We start from the raw sequence: 22,555 nt of genomic DNA on the forward strand, positions 1-22,555 counted from the left end.
TATTTGATCATACCCAGTAGCCAAGTATTACGAATACCATTATAATGTTGCTGTTCTAAGTGTGCTTTCAATGATGACATATGAAAAACCATGGAATCATGTGTCGCTCCCGGATTTTTTGCATTTATGTATCTTATTTTCATTGTGTGATCACAAACCTAAAAAAGTACAAAAGTGTACACATCTACAATTAGTAAGAATCTCTAATGTATGTACGAAAATATATATACTTACAACCATAGCATTAATGCTGAAGAATCCTTTTCTGTTGTAATATAAACGCTGGAATTCCTTCTTGGGAGCGACAATTTTAATGTGCGTCCCATCAACACAGCCGATTATTCCTGGAATTCTGCTTTTGCTGTAAAAATGTGCTTTCGCTTGTTGCAGTTCAACCCCTGTGTAGATGAATTTTATCCATCTTTGGCAAATGAAATTTTCCAAAACATCAAGCACTTCTGATATCACCACAGACACCGTGGGCTGCGCAAGCCCAAGCATATTTTCATTCCCAATACTCAGTTGGTACGATCCCTGAGCACAAAATCGCAGAACTGTTGCTAGTTTTAAGATATTTGCAATAGATTTGGCTCGAGTGCATTGCTGCAGCAGGTCTTCTGTAGCGGACAGCAGGTCCACAAACGCCTCTTTAGACAGTCGGAAGTTTTTTATAAATCTGTAGACAAATAATCATAAATATTATATAAATATGTGAAAATATATCCAAAAGGCTAGACTTACGCGGTTGAATCCATTTCTAAGGGATTGGAAGCGTCCCTTAAACGTTTTCTATTCCTGGCCAGTTCCACTAAACTCTCATCCTCTGAGGAATCATCGAACCAAAACTCCGTTGTACTCATCTTCACAAAGTTCTTATCAGCCCGCTTTATTTTTTACTTAATTTTAATTAACACAAATTTACATAAAACGTTGTAATAAACACGCTTTCTTTTCTTTTAGTTTGCTTAATATGTAAACAAAGCATCTCAGCTGTCAAAAATATACTATTGTGAACAACCTAAACGAGCGAAATTCACAATAGCGCTATTCTTCATCGAATGAGCGCCATAATACTAAATGAAAATTCGTTCGCTCAGCACTTTCGACCACAGTCGAAAATCGAATGCAACTCATAATAGGGGCCTAAGTTCTCATTTTTGCGCAATCTTTGGGATGAGTATCTTTGTGTTATTCCTTGCCTCATGGTTACGGTTTTTCTGATTGCTGCATGGCATGGTGTTTCTAGCAATTTAAGATGCTTTTTGCACAGTGTCCGTAAATTACGAGTCCAAAGTCAATTTTTCCTAATATAAAAGTCCTTATTACATTTACCATCGTAGTTATATGAACTAAAGAATACTTGGATGATAAAAACTTTATAATATTTAGTCTAGCAAGTAAGCTTGATCTTACATTATGACAGTGCTGCTTAAAAGTAAGTTTATTGTCAAAAATTATTCCCAATATTTTCAATGTGCCATAGTGGATAGGGGTGTCATACACGAAGAGGGTTGGATGTATACATTTGTGTTTTCTGCATATGTAAAAAAAACCGAAATCTTAGCTCCTAAAGATTTGGACCAATTGGGTTGGGAAATGGGTCTGTAGTTAGAAACTAATGAGTTTTTTATATTTAGTTTGGCAATAGGAATAATAATAGCAGTTTTTCACTCTTGGTGACCCTTGAGATAGGATGGAGTAATGGAGTTTAATGAGTCTATGTTTGACGGGATATGAAAGATTTTTTTTGTTGTACCAAATTTGGTTTCGGTTGGACAGATATACCGAATTAGGTAGAACTAGTTTAGTCTGTGCAAAACAAGTTTAGCCTGGGCAAAACTAGTTTGACCTAAGATCGGATTTTACCGGTAACATATACATACATAGGCACATGTAACTTACCTGCCACAAAAAATGTTAATAAAAACAATTTCCCAGCTAAATTATGTAGATAGAGGATTTTGCTCTTATAACAAAATGCTATTGCAGATAGTGGAATTTTCAACATGAGAATATAATACCATTAAAGCTATATTTTAAGTTTGACAATATTGTCATGAATGAAAAACTAATCGGAGCTCACGTTACCATCAAAAACTCATTTAGATCAAAATTGCAGATAGAGGGTATTGAATATAAGCACTCGATATATGTCGGTTCAAGGCCATAATACTTGTTTGAAGCATTTTTGTTCTAGCCGAATCGGACGATATCATTTTTGGAGGCCTGGGTGCAGATTCTGTAACCAGTTAGCGACAATTTTCGAATCGGTATCGGTTTTGTTGACGTATGATATGAAATATTTTTACGTCAACAAGTGCGATACCGATTCGAAACTTGTCGCTTATTAGTTACAGAATCTCCCCCCTGAAAGGCTTCTTGATTCGTCAAAGCATTTTTCTTGAACCTTGGATCGACTAAGGCTAAAACTGATAAAATAATATTTCTCCGTTACGATAAGTTCAAGTTTTTTAGCCGATATCATATCGTCGTTTAAAGTACAAAACCGCGTATCGTAATTCTGCAAAACCGCGTAACTGACATTGGCTGCCAAAAATTGGATTTGCTCACACAAGCTCTTTGCTCAATCCTTATCCATTCCTCCTTGAAATATACTAGCCAGAAATGCGATTGCTTTATAAAAAGAGAACCATTTTGAAATATGAGTGTTTTACGCTCTAGAAAATAATTTCTACAAGTTCAATTATGCGGTTTTGCATTTTTGCTGATACGCGGTTTTGCATTTAGTTGATACGCGGTTTTGCACTTTAAACGACGATATAAATTAGTAATGAAAGTTTTTTCTAAACTTGAAAAGCATATAATGGCGAAGGATTGATATAAAGAATCGGTAACGGGTACCGAAGAGGAAGTATTGGGTGCCAACAATTCAGCACATCACTAGAGAGCAGTTTTATTTTCCGCTCTCATTTGTCAACTCTACGATGACGTCACGCCAAAATTACTCTCACGAATTCTGCTGCAATCGGCGCAATCTTGTATTCTATCATTCTGGGGTAGATCTCTTCTTCGCAGGCGTGTTATATTTCTTGTGTTGCACAGGCCACTTACCAGCATGATGCATTAATACAAGGTGTCATCGGCTCTGATTCCGCCATATTGGCGGCCTTAGGTAAAACAGTGTTACTTCTTTAACAATTCTTTGCCCAATAATACAGTTGAACTTTTTTTATTTTTTCTCAGTATACACATTTTGTTTTCTCGAAAAGGTATTTTATCTTAGTTTATTTCATTTCATTACGAATATACTATAAAAAAGCAAATTTTGTTTAGAAGAAAATATGAAATTTGATATTTTTCCCCCCAATGGGGATTAATTTCTTCCCGTTTTACGTCTTATTCTACTGAGCAAAGATAGTGTCAAATCGAGCTGTCACAACTGATACCACCTTGTATTATTGCATCATGACTTGCCAGTGGATTTGGGTTGTTACGCAGTTTTATTTTATATTCTTCTCTGCTGCTGTCGATTGCAGATTTAACCATCGGTATACCAAGGTCCCTATGTATATTTTCATTGCGGATATACCACGGTGCTCCCGTTAAGGCCCTTAGCGTTTTAGATTGGAATCTTTGGATCCTGTCAATGTTGGTTGCACAGGTCGTATTGTATTATATATACATATTATTATATATAAGTGGTGGGGTGCAAAAGGCCATACGCAATAAAGCCATATTGGAAATAAAGCCATATTTTTTTGGTAATAAGGCCATAAATTCGATATGGCTTTATTTTCAATTACAATTGGTAATTAAGCCATATGGCTTTATTTCGCCTTCAAATTTTTATGTTTCTTTTATTTGAATGGAAAAAGTTCGCAACAAAACTACTAAACCGCCTTGAACTACAACGTCACCTTAAACATGCAATTACTCTCCTTCGCGTCCAGCCGCGCCGCGCTGCGCCGGCCCCCGCGCTCCGCCCTTCACACGCGGCCAGCAAATGTGCACCCGCCAGGTTATGCACTCGCAAAATTAAAACTTACCTAAGTACATATATTTATTTTTCAATATCCAATAAATCCGGAAATATTAAATAATGATTTATTTCATTTTATTAGTAATAATTTGTATACATTTAAATAATTCAGTATCAGTTTCAAGAGTGTGTCCAAGGCGAATTTAATAATGAATTACAACAAACACATCATTTGGACGTAATGTTCAGATAAAATCCAGATTCGCCGTTAACACCGCCTTGAGAGTGTCATTCCAGAATATGGCTTTATTTCTCATTTGCAAAATTTTTTGTATGGCTTTATTTCTCTTTCTGATTGGAAATAAAGCCATATGGCTTTATTGCCTAAAAATATGGCTTTATTGCCATATGGCTTTATTGCGTATGGCCTTATTGCACCCCACCTATATAAGTACTTTAGAATCTAGTTTCAGTTTTGATTTACTGTTCACCAGTTCAGCCAGTTCACGCTAGCTGACTTCAGCTTCATTTGTGTAATCTTGATTGATATGTGTTTGCGCCAAGTTAGTCTCCTATCTAAGTGTATTCTTAGATATGCCACCTCATTGGCTTGTGGAATATGGACATTATTTAATTTGATTGGGGGCATACTTGCGGTCTGAGTGAAAATGTTGTATGTATACACCTCCGTTCGTTGACTTTTATGCGTCAGTTTGCCAGCCATTCTTCTATGCGTCGTAAATGTTCCTCTAGTACTCTTGAAGCTCTACTGGGACATTTATTACGACTTCCTAAGGCGATATCATCAGCAGTGTTGCCATTTTAGTCGTTTTCCGGCAAGATTTAGCCGGTTGCGATAGCAAACAGCCGGAGAAATTTCGATTTAGCCGGCAGCCGATTTGTTAGCCGTTTTGCAGAAAAAATTAGCCGTTTTTAACCGATTTTGTTATTTGCCTTGTTTTCTTAAATTTCAAATATGTATATTAGACTGCATCACCAAAAAAAGTTGTGGTTTTTCCGCCGGGATTACAAAATTTATCATATTCTAAGACGTCCACCAAAATATTTCGGAAAAATATTAAGATTTAAGTGAGCTGGACCGATTTGAAAATACCTCCAAAAATGTAATTTTTTATGAATACAAATAGTTTCTTAAAGAACTTTTTGAAAAAAGTCCCCTCAGATGACAAAAGAGATTAAGCTTAAAAAATCTGCATAAAAATATTTAAAAATCTTTTAAACGGAATCGTAAGAATGAGATTTTTGATGCTCATTTTTTTTACTTTTTTCAAAGATTGATTTACGAAAAACTTGAATAACTGGGCCAAAACTATTCTGATTTAGACTTATGGGATCTCAGTTGAAAGGTATTTTCAAACTTTTTATTTCGGTCCAAAAAAAAATTCATTCCCAATATTTTTTTTTTCAAATACCAACACATCTTAATTCAACTTTGAATGACGTTCCTTCATCCTACCTTTCTCTTCAATCCTTTGAATGAGTTTATTAGCAAACAAATAAAAAGGTAGAGAAAATACCTTTCTAATGAAGTCTAAATCGGAAGTTTTTTTTTTCGTAGGAGAGGGAAATGCGTTATGCACTGGCCGGGGGCGCTAGTCTCTATACTACCTTCCCCGAGTGTGTGACTCCCACCGAAGCGTGTTGGGCTACCCACTAAAACCCAAACTCCCACCGCCCGCGCAAGAATCCCGCATCTGGCACCGCAATTCTGCATGTCTTCAGATGCAGGAGCGGGCTGTTAGAGCCTTGGGCTGCTCTTTTGTAGGGGCGTTTCATTCGGGTGTCCTCAGTAGACAACCGTCCTCTCGTTTGCAGCGGAGTACGAATTTCACGTATCTCGCAACTGCTTCCCACTTTTCTGCGCTGGAGATCATTACCCCAACTATGTTGTTCGGAGTTATGTCTCCGTGTCTTTCTTCCAACATTCTGCGCGAAATCAAGAAGTGTTCGCAGGTGAAGAATGTGTGGTACACGTTATCTTCGACGTTTCGGCTGTAGTGACAGAACGGTGAGTCCACCCTTCCCATTCTATGAAGATATTCTCGGAAGTAACCATGAACGGTGAGGAATTGCGTCAGGTAGAAATCGACTTCCCCATGTGGTCTGTTCAGCCATGTTTGAAGGTCGAATATCAGGGAGTGCGTCCATCGACCTTTTGTGCTCGCGTTCCAGTTTTGTTGCCACTGCTGGATCAGTTGCTCGCGCGCCCTTGACGCGGGAGCTTCTCGACCTATCTATCGCTGAAAGAAGTTTGTTTTCATGTATGCACAATTTCGGTTCGGTTTTGAGTCGAAACTGTGCATGTATGCATTACTTCGTTTTTCTCATATGCATTATTTCGGGTTTCAAACGAACGTGTGCATATGCATAATTTCGGTTCTAATATGCATTATTGCGATTTTCAACAGAAACTGTGCATATATGCATTAGTTCGATATTTTGCTTTCGTTGTTGTAGCGAAGTATTAGAAAATTGTGAAAAATGTATGGTTTTGCATTTGTTTTCTTTCAATTTTTTATTAATTTCAAGCAGTTCCAACGTCGTTAACAGTAAACACAAGCTCGAATGTCTGGTTTTACTTATGAAAGAAAATCCCAATTCGCTGTTGGCAAGATCTCTGATAACAAAATCATGGAGCTGTTTATAGTTTTAATATATTTTAATTAGGTTTGGATCACAAAATTTCTTAAATATATTGTATGTCAAAATATATCTGAGACTGTAAATCTCTTTTCGCTCGTAAGCAAGTAGCTCAATTGGCATGACGCCAGAAATAACTAGAACCGCGTCCGCGGACACTGTACGGTATGCAGAAGCAATCCGTAGTGCCCCTCTGCGCCGTAACGAAGACATTTGAATCCGGTATTTTTTGACTTTCAATGCGTCAGCCCATATTTCTGCCCCGTACAGGAGCACCGATTGGACCGCTGTCATCAGAAGCTTCCTGCGGCATGGCTTCGGGCCGCCCACGTTCGCCATCAGCCGACTTAGAGCCGACGTGCTCTGCGCAGCTTTTTCACATACTCCATGGATGTGTTCCCAGAATGTGAGTATGCTGTCAAGCTTCGCCCCTAGGTATTTTGTAGACCTAGAAGTCATCACGAGTTGAGGTCCGACCATCATATTTATAATTGTTGGGATCCGTTTCCTGGTGAGGAGCACGATCTCCGTTTTGGCTGTAGCCAATTGCAGACCGTGATGCTCATCCATCCACTGACGTTGCGCATGACCGGGTTTAGCTTGAGCTGTGCTAGCTGGACATTTCTTGCTGTTATGACGGCGGCCACGTCGTCCGCGAAGGCGACAAGGAAGGCGCTCTCCGGCATTTCCGTGCGCAACAGACTGTCATACGTGGCGTTCCAGAGGTCCGGGCCAAGTACAGACCCCTGTGCCGCTCCGCCGGTTATACATCTCTTTCTCTGACCTTGTGTTGTGTCGTACAAAAGCCAACGGTCTCTGAGGTAGTCCCGGATCATATCTAGCAAGTATGTTGGAACCTTGAATGACCGTTCCAAGGCCTCCAGCATGTCGTCCCATCTTGCCGAGTTGAAGGCGTTCTTGACGTCCAGTGTGACTAGCAGCACTATTGGCCGCGCCTGGTGGCAGGCTTCTTCGGCCTTATGTACCGCCTCGACTACTTCGCCAATTGCTGCTATAGTTGAGTGTCCCTTCCTGAAGCCATGTTGTCGGGGTGAAAGGCCTCCCTCGCTTTCTATGGCTGACGTCAAGCGTATTTTGAGCAGACTCTCCATCATTTTGCCTGCTGTGTCTAGCATGCAGAGTGGCCGGAAGGATGAAGGAGAGTTTGGGTCGCCTTTGCCCTTGGGTATAAGCACCAGTCTCGCCTTCTTCCATTGGCTTGGGAAGACCCGGGCCCTAAGGCAGCTGTTGTACATGTTAAGCAGAAGATCAGGGCTCGTTTCCGCTGCTAACTTGATTGCCTCCGCTGGTATGCCATCTGGGCCTGGAGCCTTGCCGGCTTTCATGCTTCGCAGGGCTAGCTTCAGCTCGTCTGTCGAAAACAGTGGTGCCTCGGCTTGCTCCTCGACGAACACTGTGTGGGCTCTTAGTGGGTGTATGGGAAATAGCGCATCCACTATATTCTTAACTCGGGCCTCATTCATCGCTTGCGATGATGTATGGAACTTTTTCATCACTATTTTGTATCCCTGGCCCCATCGGAAGAGTTAAGGTTCAGTTATTCAAGTTTTTGTTATGCCAATCTTTAAAAAAAGTTAAAAAACAGCAACAAAAATCTCATCATTACGATTCCGTTCAAAATTTTTTTTAATTTTTTTAGAATATTTTTCTGCAGATTTTTTAAGCTGAAATGGTTTTGTCATTTGAGGGGATTTTTTCAAAAAAAATCTTTAAGAAACTATTTTTGTTCATAAAAAACTCCATTTTTGAAGGTATTTTCAAATCGGTCCAATCGGTCTTAATATTTTTCCGAAATATTTTGGTGGACGTCTTAAAATATAATAGATTTTATAATTCCAATGGAAAAATAGTAGCAATTTTTTTTTGTATGGGGAGTGATGCAGTCTAATGTATATACATATGTTTCCATTTTTGACTAAGCGACCCAAAATCTGTTAGAAATGGCTACTAGCCTTATCGTGGAGAAAATTTTCATGTCAGGCAGGGTTGTATGAAATTGGGCCGATTTCGCTTATTTTTATTTTAAACGAAGAAGAGATTTTCTTGATAAAATGATTGTTATAAATGTCTTAATTTTAAGTGTGAAGTTTTATTCGCAAACTTAGAAAATAAGAAATTGTGTTTGTATATAGTGCCTAAATTACAAGACATAATTTTTGCCCACTCCCAAAGGGTTAAGGTAAGGGAAAAATTGTTATTTGCAAGCACTATGTACACATATGTATTTTTTTAAACCGTATATGTAATACTTCTATATTGACAGTAAGCTAACTTCTCAATGTGTAAGCATTCAGAAATCAAAGCGAGACAGTCTAGTAGCGTTTTTGTCAATGTATTGTGTACTTGAGTGCCGTTTTTGTATATGTGTTGTGTACATGTTTATTTATAAACGTATGTGTTCCTTTTCTTTCGTACGCGTTTATTGATATATCTGTACTGTAGTGTGTTCGGACGGTACTAGCTCTTACTGCCAATATAGGAGTATTACATATATGTTTTAAACAAAGTTTTTGCTGAGAACTTATTTAAATTCCAAAAACCGAATGCCAACTTGAATTAAAGGAACCAACACAGAAGTGAGTCAAAATGAAAATAAAAGAGCACAAATTTCTATGTAAAGCAAAACTCTCTGGGAATCCTACGAGACATCTGCCGGTCATATGACCGGTCATCTAAGTGGGATATCTGCAGTCTTTTGGCATCATATTTTACATCAGAATTGAAGGGATTTCTGAAAAATCTGACCAGTTCTTTTGTGTAACTGTGATTTTGCATCCCTTATCAACATATGGCCTCGGTTGATGTTAACTTAAGGTCGTTGTTTTACTGCCTTAAAATTGAAGGGAAATTTTTACAGCGTTTTTATGTGTATTGGTTCCTATTTGAGTGTATTGAGAATCGGTCAGTCTGAGAAGGCCTCGTAGGGAAGACAATAGGTTTGTTCGTCGAAAATCCAGCGAGAATTGTCACTCAAAATATCAGATAGTAAGAAAACTTGCAATTTTCTGTACGAACGCAAATTTGCAAGTTTTTCTGCCAGCTAGTGTCCACGGTTGCATTTCAAACAAAAGAAATTTGTATAGAATTTTTAAAATTCTTTCAGAGGGAAAAAAACAGGATCTACGTGTAAATATCTTGTCAGTCCGCCTTTCTTCAACATACGTTTCAATTTCTTTGTCGGTGTTACTATATCGACTCTGGTTGAGATTGCATTCCGATTAAGAATACAGTTTTTTTTGCCGAGTACCTTTCAAATCATTGGAATTAACTAAATTAATTAAGTAAACAAGTATTAACTCACATTTTTCATTTTCAAATCGCTCCAGTTTGAAAATTTTTAAATTTACCGAACTTGTTTATTCAAATTATCGTCGACAAAAAATCCTACCATGTGCCACAATAATGCAAATTCTTGCTGGAAAATTTTTTTCCGGCTCGAATTTGTAACTTCTCTCCAAGAAGTAGTGTTTTTACTCGTGATTTATTTAAATAAAACATGTGAAATTTAGTTGAAACATTTTAGCCGTTTTTAGCCGGTTTTATTTGCCAATTTAGCCGGTTCGTCCAAAAAGTTCTGGCAACACCGATCATCAGCGAAGGTGGATGTTAGTATATCCTTGCTAGTTGGAGTATCTGAAGTGTAGATGATATACAGCATAGGCGCGAGTACAGTACCTTGAGGAACGCCAGCCGTTATCGACATGTCTTCTGAAGTGAAGTTAGATACTTTTATAGCGAACTTTCTATTAGGTATGTATGATTCAAATATTTTGTGGAATTTTTTAAAGCAATTTTTTAATTTTATATATAATTTTATGTATAAAACCGTCGTGCCACACTCTGTTGAATGCTTGTGCCACATCGAGAAAAATTGCAGAACAGTACTCTCTGAGCTCAAATGCCCTTCTGATTTCATTTGTAATTCGATTAACTTGTTCAATTGTACCATGTTTTTCTCGGAAGCCAAATTGGTGTGCTGGTATTAAGTTGCGTTCATGGAGAAAGGGAGATATCTTTGATAGAAGTACTTTTTCGAATACTTTGGAAAGACTGGGCAGTAAGCATATTGGTGTGTATGAGGACGGCTGTGTTGCGTGTTTTTCAGGTGTGGCTATCATGATTATCTTCGACCTTTTCCATGATTTCGGAAAGTAACCGAATTTGAGGGTAGCATTGAAAAGGTCAGAAAGAATTGCTAGTGCAACATTCGGTAGCTCTATTAGCATTTTCGGAGTTATAAAATCAGCACTCGGCGATTTATTTGGATTAAGCTGCTTTACTACAGCTTTTACTTCTAAAGAGTTCGTCTTGCTAGGTGTGTATAGCTCATTTGTATTTTTGGTTAGCAACAAATTCTGTAAATGGTGTGAAAAACACTCGGCTCTCTCCTGCTCACTACGAGGCCAGGTACCACTTTGGTTCCTAATTGGCATTTCCGTAGCCACTGAAGGTTTGAAGTATTTTAGCGATTTACATAGAGAGTATCTTTCAGTAGAATTCGGGGAAAGCTTCTTAAAGTACCTTTGCAATTTGCTATCCTCTGCACATTTGAGTGCTTGTTTCAGTTTTCTACTGGCAGCTTTATACCGTAGCTGTGAGGTTTGTGAGCGATGGCTCTGCCACTGTCTTCTTAGGTGCCGCTTTTTTGCCACAAATTTTTCTATTTCGGCATTTGCAACTGATGTAGGCGTAGGTGGTACTTGGACTTGATTTGATGTTGCCAGGCCAGCGGCAGAAGTAAGTGTTTCTTTAAAATTGTCAACAAAGGAGTCTATGTCACCCTCGCAGTTAATTGCAGCGTTTAACTACTGATGTACTTATTATATTTAAGCCAGTTGGTGATATTTGAAGTTGTACGAGGCTCAATCTCGTTGTTTTGGGGTTGTTCATATAGTTTTTATTAATATAGGGGAGTGATCGGATGATAGTTCAGCTAGAGTTTCTGCTGTTATTTCTGTCTATTTTCTTGTAATTGCGAAATCTATTAGGTCTGGTATCTTCTTTATATGGGTGGGCCAATAAGTAGGTTTACCAGGAGATGTGACCTCTAGTCTATTGTGCCTGTTTATAATAGTATTGTATAACTGCCGCCCTTTTGGGTTAATAAGGCGTGATCCCCAGTACGTATGCTTTGCGTTGAAGTCGCCTCTTGTCATAGCCGATAGATTCAATTCTCGGTCGCGGTTTCGTAAGCATATTGTAGTTGCTTGCAGACAGGCTTTTGCTTTTGAGTCTAAAATATTGTGCTTTAGGCGATTTCTAATCAGCACCGCTGTGCCTCCATGTCAAAAAAGGCTCCTGGTGTAGTGGTTGATGGCGTGAGGTGTTGGTATATATGAGAGCTAGTTGGAGTGGTGGAAGAGCGTACGGCTGTGTTGCGCTGATTCATGCGAGACTTTAGGTCTTTGTATACAGGGCATCCCCTATAATTGGCGGTGTGGTTACCTCCACAATTACTGCATTTCCTTACAGCCACATCAGCTTTGATAGCCTTGCAGAAAGCGGAAGCGGGAAGGTCGCTACAGGCAACACACACTGGACGCAAGGTGCAGTACCCTGCAAAAAGTGGGACTAGGTTAAGTACTAGTACAGGACCACACTACCTTGTAACCAACACTAGAAACCAAAATGGTCCAAATATATGGAGAAAATATGGTTACATTAACATTGCGATGTCATTGGACCTGACCACCTCTGGTCCAACGCTGCATAACATGGGACCACTTTTGGTCCACCACTGCGTAACATGGGACCACCTAGACAACTACTCCTTTTGAACCATGGCACATTCGGCAACCGAATCATATTGCCGATCGGCCACGAAGAGGTGGTGTTCAACACACATATCAGTTTCTTACGTTTGAAGTGGTCCAGGTCAGCATAACAAGTTACTAGTATGCAACCTGGTCCTTGTGCTCATACTTTAAAACTACGACCCAGTGGACCACCTGGTTCTCAAATTTTTGCAGGGTATGTTCTGGTATGCCCAAATTCTTCACAATTTGTGCACTGTACGGGACCGTTTCGCTTGTGCGGCTCCTCCACTGTTATTCTTCGGTGTATAAGGTATCGTAAGTTGTATATTAGGTGCACTGCCTTTTTATTGATGGGCTTTGTTTCTACCTTAAGCATAGGCTGAGCGATAATATTGACAACGTTTTTAACAGCAAATCCTGCCTTCTCTAGAGCATGAGCAATATCACCAATGGGTATTCTATACCTTTTATTACTACTTGCAGTCCTTTGCTGCTTTTGAGTTGGTACGTATAGAAGTTTTTCTTATCGTCATTGAGGTGTTTGGTTACCAACCGGTAATTTTCTTCAGTTAGAATCTGAAGTTTGGTCTCTTTAATATTGCCCTTGGTAATTGGCGTTGTCGTGAACTTATCAAAAAAAAGGCGTGAGTACTAAGTACTCATGAAATTTGATGTGTAAACATATGCGAATGGCAAAGCATAAAAGTACGTTTACATATAAATATAATCACAATCAAAGCTCGTTAGGTGTCAAATTGGTTTGCTCGTTATTCACACAACTCGAGGAAAAGTTAAACTTCTCTATATTATGCTATTTAAGTATATTTTAGCTGAATATTTTATTAAAAATACCTTTACAAACCTCTTTTCCTTACTAGCGTCAATTTTCCTTTACTTTTACATTTGACATTCCTCCGCTTCTTCGCAAGTATAATCGATAAAACTAGGTTGGACACCACAAAGTTATCAGTTCAATCTGAGATAATTTTATAATTATAATTTTGTATGGCTAATCTAATCTAATTACATATTAGGGAGCTAAACTCGAAAATGTGGATAATCTTTGTATATGTAAAGCTATTCTTAGGCGATTCAGTTACATACATGCACATGTAGGTTAGGTTAGAAATTAAATATTAATTTCACTTAATTTTATTCATTTTGCTGAATTAATTTGTTTTTATTCATTTTCATTTTTAATTCTTTTTGTACATGAAATTATCGGTATGATTGATAAAATATGATACTTGTATATACTTGTGACTCAAGGGCGTTAAAATATCTTGAAAACACCGCATCAATTACTGTTCTTGAGCTTATAGTTTGAGCATTTCTATTTGTTTATATTCCTAAATTTAGTTTATCTTTTCGGAATGGAGTCTGTGGTTCATGTAAATGAGAGCGATTTTTGGAGAGTTGTGTAGAGATTGAAGTTGCAAGATTTTACCCGATGCTTTTTTTTTGTTCCGTACGTGTTGCTGTTACCCGATTTTTTCTCTCACTTCAGAGAGTGATTTTGCTGTTTGACTTCTTCCAGAATTTAACACGAAAAGTATTGGATCAGAGCTATTATATCATCCATACATATGCATATTATACATCCATATATTTATTTGTGTTCATCAGTTATCAACGGTCCCAGTTAAAATGATTTCAGTATTTTTTTTAATTTTCGCCTTGCTTTTTTATCAAAATAGACTACTAAACCTATGCCTAAAACCATCTACGAATACCAAAACCAGTTGCACCAAATGAGCTCATACATATATATGTATGTACGTACAAACGTATGCATGTTCGGAGTTTGCATAATCGGAAGTAATAAAAATCGCACAGCATTTCCTGTTACTATTCATATGCCTAAATGTATGCAACCATTTACAATAGCAAGTAAACACAGGGTGGTTATAATGAAACTAAAATTTTATGCTGAAATACACATGCCCTTCGAAATTTTCTGCTGGGCTATGCGTTACAGCTTCGCAAATTTTACCCCTATCGAAACCAAATATGTATACACATCAAAAAGGTCTACGAAAGGTGACGAAGTGTCGTTATATTTATCCAGCCCATTATCCTTCCTGAAGTCGAACCCATTATAAGAAAATTGGAGGAGCTGAATACTGCGTTTCCTTTGTTGTATCAACAAGCATGATCATATTTATGTACATATAGTTGCAACATCTGTTCCTTGCGAACGATTGTTCTGGAAAGCAGGAGCAACAATAACCATGTCAAGAAATCGGTTGGCCTGCAAACATTTGGAAACCTCCCATTCTTCGGAAGTACAACAAAAAAATAATTTTTTTTTTGCTGAAATATTTTGTTAATAAATGTTTTCTTAAATAAGATTAACTTATAATCTTTTCCAATGTATATGTATCGGTGTAAATACCATTCATCATTAAACATATAGTTCTGCTATGTAACGGAGTTTTATTTATTTCCAGTTCCTACATTATTAAATTTTATTAATCGGAGTATAGGATTCCCAGAGGATGATTAACTTGTGGTTAAAAAAAAAATAAAAATTTAACCTGATACGGAATAGACGATAGGGGTCCCAGCTCCTTCACGTCCGAGGAGTATCAGTCAAAAAAAAATATCGTTACTTGAAAACTAAATGGCACAATTCACACTGAGCCGGCGCCGTCACGAATCAGTTCCGTCATTCTCGCGACCGTCACCGAGCACTCAAGTTTAGATTTCTGCCTAACGATATTTTTGTTTTGACTGACGTGTTTTTTATCTTCCAGGAAAATATGTGACGATGAAAAGTTGATAGAACGTGTTAGAAAATATCCTGTACTTTATGATTTATTTAATAAAAAGTACATGGATATAAAAACTATATATCGTTACCTTAATTCACACTTATTTCGAAACTGCGTTTTTCACAGATTTTGGTAGGATGTAATAAAATTCACCTTCAATAAAAATTTTAAAGTGCTATTACCGAAACCAATGGAGTTACATGACATTTTTTAAAATGCCCTACCTCTTCTGCAAAATACAAAAGTTGTTGGTTAGGGCCTTTGTGAATTAAGGTGACGATATCTAATAAAATTTCAGGCTTACAATAGAAAAATTCTTCAAATTGCATCTTCACTTCAAATAATAATTTTGACATGCAGTTTTATAGTCCATTAAATTTTAATGCAATAAATTATAATTGTGAAGTTAATGGAAAACATATGTGGCTGTTTCAAATTTAGGACGTTAGCATAAGGCGGTTCCAGGGATAGGCGATATGAGAAGTTAAGATTGTCTGGGAGGTGCCATGCCTCCTTTTCCCGTATCTGCACTTTTCGCCATAAGTACGATATTGATAACATATGCAGCTGTGTAAAATTTCAGGACGTTAGCATTAGCGGTTCCAGAGATAAGTGATAGGAGATGTTCAGTTTGTATGGGAGGTGCCACGCCCCTTTTTTCAATAGCTCCCAGTTTTCGCCATAAGTAGGGTATTTAAAATTTATGCATCCGTGCCAAGTTTCAGTTCCGCAGCGTAGTTGGCTTATTATGAGATATATTAAAGCCCTCAAAAAAGGGGTTTCAGCATTAAATTGTGACGTATGTATATGTGTAGATATCCATCATTCTCCCACTGTATAAGAACGTTAGGAATATCCCGACCCCAGCGTCTCCTACCATGTAATTTTTTAGTCCAAATATTTATTTTCAATTGGCAAACAAATGTTCTAAATATGAGCCAAATCTGCAGCTAAATGAAGTTTTTAGAAAGTGACGAAGTGTTCATATATTTGTCCAGCCCAATATACTCCCTGAAGTCGAACCCATTAGAAGAATGTGAGGAGCTGAATACTGCGTTTCCTTTGTTGTATAAACAAGCACGATCATATTTACATGTAGTTGCAACATCTGTTCCTTGCGAACAATTTTTTTCGAAAGCAGGAGCAACAATAACCACGTCAAGAAATCGGTTGACTGGCAAACATTTGGAAACCTCCTATTCTTCGGAAGTACAACAAAAGAAGACTTTTTTCGCCGTAATATTTTATTAATAAATGTTTTCTTAAATAAGATTAACTTGTAATCTTTTCCAATGTATATGTATCTGTGTAAATACCATTCATCATTAAACATATAGTTCTGCTATGTACCGGAGTTTCATTTTTTTCAGTTCCTACATAATTAAATTTTATTATTCGGAGTTTAGGATTCCCAGAGAATGATTAACTCGTGATTTAAAAAATACTAATTTAACTTAATACGGAATACACAATAGGGGTATTCATCTAAAGTTACAAACGGATAAATTGCTTAAGTTTATCAGTTTATCCGTATTTTTTCATGAACGCACCTTGGTAAATAGTTGCGAAAAACTGTTTATTATTTAACTTATATGGCTAGTTACGTTTCATTGTTACCTCGTTCATTGTGTTCATTTGCTTTTATGTGTTCGTAGCAAAAGCGACTACCTGCCAACCTGTAAGGTTTGAATTTTGCTGAAATTTATACATTTATGCGCCAAAGTCCTTTTATAAAGTGATAAACTTTGGTTAATTACATACATGCAAAGTTTGACAGTTCATTTATCAAAATTATGAATTTATCACTTTATCAAGTTTATCAAGAGCTTAGACAAGATAGGGAGGGCAGAATCAGCGGTGGCGTACTCTTCGCTGTAGACTCTTCAATACCATCTAAAAAAGTTAGTCTTCCACACATTGATTCAGTAGAATTCAAATGCATTCGTGTACAGGTTGGAAAAGGGTCTATTTACTTAGCTCTATGCTATATCCCTCCCCGATCTGACACATTAGTGTATTCACGACTCATCTCTTTACTGAAATCAGTTAATTGACTGACTAAACCCTCTGAATCAATGATTGTGTTGGGTGATTTTAATTTACCTAGCATGTCATGGAACATCATTGACAATGATATCGTACCTTTCGCGTCTAGTGCGTGCAACAACGTATTTATAGAGGAGATGGCTGAACTCTGCCTAACTCAGGTTAATGTACTTCACAATAAGATTTGTAAGGTATTAGATCTTGTTTATGTTGATGATGCATATAAGTCCATCGTAAATAAGTGTGATCCACAAGTTTTTCCCGAAGATGTCTACCACCCTGCTATGGAGATATCTTACGAAGTTATTAGTGATGGTGAAGATTGCGGTACCAAAGCATACGAACCAAAAAGTGCCAAAACGCGAAAGTGCTGACTGTTTGTTTGATGACAGGAGATACTTCGTCTTGTCCTCGTTTACCACCAGAACCATTCGCTTTGCTTCCCTATCCATCATCGGCATAAGCCAGCATTTGCACGCTCTTGTAGTAAATTGTTCCTGAGCGGTTCAGTTCTGCAGCTCTTATTATCTTCTCCAACATCAGATTGAAGAAGTCATATGAAAGGGAGTCGCCCTGTCTGAAACCCCGCTTTGTGGTGAACGACTCGGAGAGGTCTTTCCCAATTCTGACGGAGCTGGTGGTATTGCTTAACGTCATTTTACACAGCCGTATGAGTTTTGAGGGGATGCCAAATTCAGACATAGAGGCGTATAGGCAACTCCTCTTAGTGCTATCAAAAGCGGCTTTAAAGTCGACAAATAGGTGGTGAGTGTTGATCCCTTTCTCGCGGGTCTTTTCCAAGATTTGGCGTATTGTGAATACCTGGTCTATGGTGGATTTTCCAGGTCTAAAGCCCCACTGATCAGTTCGTTGACGGTGGGCTTCAGTCTTTCACACAATACGCTCAATAAGACCTTGTAACCTATGCTTAGAAGGCTGATCCCGCGATAGTTGGCGCGAATGGCGGGGTCACCTTTCTTGTGGATTGGGCAGAGCACACTTAAATTCCAGTCGTCGGGCATGCGTTAATCTGACCATATTCTGCACAAGAGTTGATGCATGAACCTTATCAACTCCTCGCCGCCGTACTTGAATAGCTCAGCTGGCAGGCTGTCAGCTCCAGCAGCCTTGTTGTTTTTCAGCCGCGTTATTGCTATACGTACCTCGTCATAGTCAGGCGGTGGAACTTCGACTCCGTCAACCACAACTTTCCGTGCTGCTATCATCTAGTGGGGCGGAAAAGTGTTCCCTCCATAATTTAAGTACGCTCTGGACATCAATTACTAGGTCGCCATTATGGTTCTTATAGGAGTACGCCCCGGTCTTGAAACCTTCCGTAAGTCGCCTAACTCTCTGGTAAAATTTTCGAGCATTCTTCCTGTCGGCGAGCATTTCAAGCTCTTCGCACTCCCGTATTTCGGCCTCTCTCTTCTTATTGCGGAAAATACGTCTCGCTTCCATCTTCAGATCCCTATAGCGGTCCCACATAGCACGCGTTGCGCCCGATCGCAGCGTGGCCCGTTAGGCGGCATATCGTTTATCAGCAGATTCCTGACACTCCTCATCGTACCAGTTGTTCTTTAGGGCTCGCTGAAGTCCGACTACTTCTTCGGCGGCGGTACTTAATGAGCGGGAAATGTGGTTCCACGGCTCGCATATGTCGGTTTGTTGAAGAGTGCTCTCTGAGAGCAGGTGTGAGAGTCGAGTAGCGAAAGCGCTGGCTGTCTGTTGTGATTGCAGCTTTTCGACGTTAAGCTTTCCTTGCATATTTGGGCGCACATTTTTTGCTGCACAGAGGCGGGTGCGTATCTTGGCTGCAAGAAGATAGTGGCTCGAGTCGGTGTTTGGGCCTCGGAGTGTGCGTACGTCTAAAACACTGGAAGCGTGCCTTCCTTCTATCACAACACGATCGATTTGGTTTCTCGTTTTTCGATCTGGAGACAGCCACGTAGCTTGATCGATCTTTTTATGCTTGAACCTAGTACTGCATACTACCATGTTTCGGGCCCCGGCGAATTTTCCGACGGTGGTTCCAAAGATCCCTTCCTTGCCTACCTTGGCATTAAGATCGCCAAGCAGCAGGGGGCAGCGCTCGTACGTGCGCTCCAAGCGCTCATAGAAGAGATCCCCTGATGTCTCATCCGAGGCTTTGCCTTGCTTCTTCACTGGAAGTGGTTTTTACGTGGCGGGTCCCAAACCCAGCGCACAACCCATTGCTGGGTCGGGGGTGGTTTCGCAACCAAATACACGTTTATATAGCGAGCCGCTTGCTCCAAGCAGACACCCGCTTGCAGCCGCACCTACTGGTGAACAGACGCGGCAGACTTCAGTGAGCCCTTAAACCGAATAAGTCGGAGTGGCCCCACCGAAGCTCCCTCTCTTTCTGCCGTGGCCCAAGGCTCCACTCGGATTGGTTACCGCATCTCGCACATGGGTTGCTCATGTTGCCCAGAGTGCGCGAACGAGGACGCAAGAGTCGGGATTGAGTATAGCCATGCAACTGTAACTGCATACCCCACTGAACTTTTTAACTTTACTTTACATAAATTATTTGAAAAGCATGTGCCTAAACGCATGTATGTTCCCGAAGAACAAACACACTTATAGTTCACTAAAGAACTGAGAAATTTGAAAAACAGAAAGTCACGTTATTCTAGATTACACAAAAAAACCGGTTTACACTCATACTATGTAAAATACTCACTTTTGCGTCATAAGTTTTTCGAATTAAAACAAAAAGTGTTATAAAGCTTACTTGTGTAAAATAAAACGGCGTATAATATATAACCCCAAAACATTTTATGACTTCGTAAACTCCAAGCGAAATGTACGTGGGTTTCCTTCCGCCAGGAAGTATCACAATACCGTCTCTAGTGATAATCAAACATTTTCTAACATGTTCGCTCAGTTTTTTAAATCCAATTAATCCAATCCATTGACTTTTCTTTTAAACTATGTTCAATGAACTCAATAAATATCCAAGTAATATCTCCCGATGATGTAGTAGTTTATCTGAAATCCTTAAGGCAGTCCTTCAGTTATGGTCCTGACTAGATACCTACTTGTATTCTTATAAATTTTGCTGATTATCTGTATGAGCTGTTAACAGCGTTATTTAATTTGTCTATTAAAGAGGGAACTATATGGAAGGAATCGTTCATAACCCCGTTACATAAAAGCGGTAGCAGATCTTCAGTGGAGAACTAACGGGGAATACCAAGCTTTCTGCAAATCCTAAATTATTTGAAGAAATTGTAACAAATCAGTTGACGCATTCTATCTCTTCTAGCATTTCATATAGTCAACATGGATTTTGCAAGGGCAAATCAACTTTACAAATTTACTTGAGTTAACATCCTTTATCTCAAAAGCATTTAGTGAAAGCAAAACTGTTGATGTTATATACACTGACTTCAGTAAAGCATTTTACAAAGTGTGCCACTCGTTGCTCATCTATACACTTGATCTTCTCGGTCTTCCACTTAATTTTCTACGTTGGATCATATCTCTGACGTCATTGATGTTACTTCAGGAGTCCCTCAAGGTAGCCACCTAGGCCCGGTCCTATTCTTGATTTTTATAAACGATATTTCTACAGATATAAAATTTTCCAAAATTTTAATGTATGCAGATGATCTAACTCTTAAGAAATGTAAAGTGATGTGCTTTTCGCAAAGAGCTGTTCATCCCTCTTCTTATAGAATAGGTACCCATAACCTTGAACAGGTTATGTTCGGTTCGGTGATTTTGAATCCAAGGTATCAAATTTACTCAGACAAGATAGAATCAATTCAAAAACAATTCCTACATTTTGCTTTAAGAACTTCCCATTGGAATTCTCAATATAACCGTCCGCCTTATACGAGCCGATTAAAACTTATTAATCTTCCTACACTTGCCAGTCGCAGGCAAATGCTTGGTACAATTTTTAAAGTTAAATTACTGACAGGCTCAATTTCAAGTCCGCTTCTTCTGGGTGAAGTTAGCCTTAATTTTCCATCCCAGGTATCAACACACTTTTGTCCGCTATTTCTGACAGCTTGTAAAACTAATTTTGAATTGCACGACCCACTCCGTTGCTTATGCCAGGATTTTAACTCTCATTCCAGCACGTTTGATATATCAGATCCGCTTTTCAGTATTAAGAAAGCGGTACTCTCCTCTCTCAATAAATGAATTATTAACATAAAGACATAAAATGAGCTGATGAATTTAGTTCTGTAGCTGGACAGTTTTAGATCTCGATACTTAACAAACTCCTGCCTATCGTGACTCGGCGCAAGAATTGAAAATACTGGTTCCGTACGTCATGCGGACTGCGCCCCTCGTGCGGATGGGCGGGAATGGAGGGTTAAAACCGTTGGGATTATTATTATTTATCACTTTTAATGAAGACCCCTAATGAGTACCGATACGATATTTGTAACAAAAAAAACAGTTTGCTGACAGAAGGAGAAGGAACTTTGTTTATTCCAAAAATACAATTAAACCAAGGCACATTGAACAGGTATTATCAGTATAGCAGCTGATTTGATTTTTTTCAAATTAATTGTTCTCGAAAATGTCAAATATTTTACATTTCTTCTCAAGGCATAACAAGGTAGAAGTGATTTCGACATTTCTCTCTTTTGAACTGCGACTGAAAAGTCAACTCTTAACCCTATACTATTCAAAATTTTTTTTTTTAATATAAACTTTCAATTGTGAGGTGTGCGACTGATTTTAAATACATAATAAAATGAAAAGGAATTGCACCGGTGCGTTGTGTTTGTCAAGAGCCTGAACAACAAACTTGTGCGTTATTATAAACTTCGAATTATCAAGTGAAGCGACAACGGTGGGCAAATTGCTGCGATGTTTCATTAGGAGACTCTTCACGTGTGGTCGTGACTTTATTTGCTGCCTATCGCAGCCGAGTATTTCTAAGTGGACGCGTTTGGTCCCGAGTGCAGGATTTATCATACCGAATATGAAAAGAAAGTCTCCCTTTCATATACATACATGGATAGGCCAAATTTCAAATAGTGGTCTGTAAAACCTGTCCTTGTTGACATAAAGAAACTGAAACTAATTTTTAATAAATTTAATGGAAAGGAAATTTCTAATAGCAAAAATTTAATAGCTAAATTATTGAATTTAAGTTCTGATGTAAATTTAGAAGAATCAAACTTTTTTTTAATGTCTAATATACTTTAGAATTAAGTATTTGAATTAAAAAATAAATGCTCAAAAACATTGGGATAGTTAAAGCAAGAAAATTGTCAAAACGGTTTTATAAATGAGTGTGTTTCATTTAGTGTGTAATTTTGTGTAAGTATACATTTCCACATTTGCATTAAACCGAAAATTCAATAAAT

Source organism: Rhagoletis pomonella, unplaced genomic scaffold, assembly GCF_013731165.1.
Source record: "Rhagoletis pomonella isolate Grant_MI unplaced genomic scaffold, Rhpom_1.0 Rhpom_scaffold_00003, whole genome shotgun sequence".
NCBI lineage: Eukaryota > Metazoa > Arthropoda > Insecta > Diptera > Tephritidae > Rhagoletis > Rhagoletis pomonella.